Here is a 3,498-nt window from a genome sequence, read left to right on the forward strand (position 1 = left end):
TGTGTGTGTGTCTGTGTGTGTATATACCCTACATTTGCCTCAGTTTAAGATTATAATGATATTTTCTGTACTTGGAGCTAGCGTGATAATCAGTAATTTAGTATAAAATGGTAATGTGAAATTATTGAACATGAACTAAAGGTTGCTAAATTCCTGTGGTTGTCTCTGCTGACATTAGTTAACAAAAGTGACTTTACCCAACTAGTTTTGTGTATCCCATAGTCTGAAATGTATCTCTATATATATTTTTCCCTTTGCTAGAGTATAGCATGGCAACATTTCCAGTGTTTGGGGCTTGGTGATGTACAGACAATTTGCCGTACAAACTTACCAGGCATTACTTAATTTAACAGAAAGTATTTGTATTTTGCCTCTTTTCTCACAGCTGACTGCAGAAGATTTCACTCCTTTGGAGCAGTTAATATTCTCCAAGATCGAAGTTTTTATACTGCAACTACATGGTACAATACAGCTGATATAATTACTTCCATCTTGGTTAACAATGCGAATGATGTGTTAAAGTTTACTAAATTTGAACTTTGTGCACATTATATTTTCCTCTTAATTTGACTCAATATGTTCCATTGAAACAAAATAATATATCTGCTTTAAATCAATGTTTATTTCTTGCACCAATGGAATTGGTTAGGTACGTTTTTTATTCAGCATAAGCACTTAAGCGATGTACTTCACTATCAATTTGCTAACATGTTGATATTCTGAGATTAATATCCTTCAAAAACTCAATATGACTTAAAGAAAGTGTTTATATGTGATGTATATGTGAGCATGCAGAAGAAAATCCTTTATCATAGTTTGCAATGTACAGTGTGAACAGCAGCCAAGATCAAAATGTTTGTAAAATAATGTAATGGCAATACAATAACAATGAAAATGTCTATTATCACCTGAATCTGCAGCTGCCTTCGGCTTTACAGAACTTTATAGCCAGTTTAAGCTCATTGTTGATCTGCATCTTCACTGATATGGTTTACTCTCACACCCTCGTTGTCAACCACCGCAGGCAGAGAAAACATTTCTAAAAAACCCACAGTACACAAGCCACCCGCACCAAGAGCAGACAGACGCTGTTAGAGAGTAGATGGCTGACTTAATGTCACAAATTTCTCTCAGGAGTAGGCAGAGATCAGAAACAGAACTAAAAGAGTAGTTAATATTTGACCTTGGACTTAAGTAACCAGAAATGACAATTCATTAATTATTGTGTTGCTTTCTGTAACTGATTTTAAATTAAGCAACAGCTGACAAGTTTGTTGTATGAACTAGTAGATGATAATACATCAGTGCTGTCCTGTTTCCAAGAGACAAACAAAAATCTGTTAAAACAAAAGGTCAAGTGAATTTCTCCAAGCCTGAAACATAAAAAGGGAGAGGCTTCTTACCACAAATATTAAATAATCAGGGTTTAAACTATGTCTCGATTCACAGAACACCTTAACCCTTTTAGCCTTTCTTGTATATCTTTAAAAGGAATATCATCTGTTTCTAAATTAGAGGCGCTCTAAATAGGGCACAGCATGAGGCCTTTAAAGGCTTACTTCACCTAGATTATCAGGGGGAGCCTTGCCACACAACTTTTAAAAAAAAGCTGGTTATTTGGATGTGGGACAGATGTTTGCAGAAGGAGCTGTTTAAAACCTGGGGGTATAAAAATGAGAGGTTTGTCGTGTCCTGTGTGTTGCTGCTACTTAAACTGCATGTTATTCTCAGGGTTATATTAGGTGAGAGGCGTTTAAGGAATAAAACTGCATCATCTCTCCCCTGGGTCTAGAAGAGATCTTCAGAAAGAATTAAAAGATGCCTGTCCTTATAAACACACATCTGCAGGAAGAGATAAGAATAGATAAGCGAGGAGGAATGTAGGAGGAAGCTGAAATGAGACAAGGACATGGTGTGTGAGGAAATAATGGCTGTGTTGCCGCTGATGAATTTTAAATTCAATGCCGTCTAAGAAAACGTAATATGGAGCTTCAGGTGCAGCTGGCTCCATTTTATTACTCTACAATGCCTGCCGTATGTTATTAAAATCTCAACCTTTACTCAGCTTTGGTTCTAATTAAAACAAATAGATTTTGAGTTTGCTGCTGCCTTCAACATCATGAAATTAAAATAGCACGCTAACTCACTGGTCCCAACTTTTACCGAAGTCAGCAAAACCAGGTAACGTCATTCAGAGAAAATGTTCTATATAAGTTTGGTGAAAGGCACAATAGACTGATGAGATGAGATGAGATGAGATGAGGAGGGGACATTCAGTGGTTTGTGATGATTAATGTCCAAACTTTACAGTATATTACTTTGGATTTGTTTATTATTTCTTGGTGTTTTTACACAGACAATGTTAATACTGAACAGAATAGATGATAAAGAAATATTTGCATACATAAAGGCAACCTGTGTTTTGATAAAAGGACCTCAAGAGGTTGTGTGAATCATGACTCTGTTATCCGACAGGAACGAAGAGGAAGCAGTTTGACCTTGTCGAAGGCAAAAAAACTTCATGAGAAAAAACGTTCGGTTTTTTTCAACAATAATTTCTTTTCCCCTTTTCCTGTCCAGTATTTTTTGTTTTTTTCCCATCGGGAATTTTTGTCTTCGTTAATGAAAAAACAATCTTCGCCATGTAACTTTTATAAACATATTTTTTTTAAATGCCATAGAGTATGCTTTTTTGTAACCCAAAAAAGGGGGAAAAATCATTGGAAATTTAATAAAATCAACTCAAGCTATTTTATAACCCAATTACATAAACCCCGGCTGTTAAGTAGCGTCATTTTTGGGGTTTCAATCCTCTACTTCAAAAATGTGTTTTTAAAAACTGGGGGAAAAAGACGTTACTCTGGTTTTTAAAGGTGAAAGGGAAACTAACAATTTTTAAAAATTGTAGTTTATTTGCATTTTTTGGTTATTAAAAGGTTCCCGGGGAAAGGTTTTGAAACGAACACAGCTGAATAATTAATTTTGGGTCTCATTTAAATGACACTTAAATCTATAATTAAAACTCTATTTTTGGGCTTCAAATTGGTTTTAATTAACCTACCTTTTTTAAGCATTACCCTTGTGTGTGTGTTATGAACTGGACAAAAACATGAGGACTTGGCTTGAATTCTCTAAACCCATTGGAATGGGGTTTGTTTCACATGACTGAGTAGTTCAGTCTGATCATCTGTCCACAGTGTGTGTGTCAGCGGGGGGTGTTTGTCCTTTGGGGGGCGCTTGCGAGCGACCTCTGGTGCCCCCGGGTTGTTTTTTTATTTGCAGCGGTCACCAAACGCCTTTAAAATTGGTTTTTTAAACGATTAGATGAAGTTTTAAATAAACAAAAAAAGACCTAACACACTTTTTTCTCCGTTTGTCTGTACTTTATTTTCGTTTTTTGCCCTGCACGCAACTCCTACCTCCTCTGCTGGTAACGTTTTCTTTAAAACCCCTCACTTTCTTATTCATAATCTTTACAATTCCACTTTATTTTAAAAA

This window comes from Eleginops maclovinus, chromosome 23 (genome assembly GCF_036324505.1).
Source record: "Eleginops maclovinus isolate JMC-PN-2008 ecotype Puerto Natales chromosome 23, JC_Emac_rtc_rv5, whole genome shotgun sequence".
Lineage (NCBI taxonomy): Eukaryota > Metazoa > Chordata > Actinopteri > Perciformes > Eleginopidae > Eleginops > Eleginops maclovinus.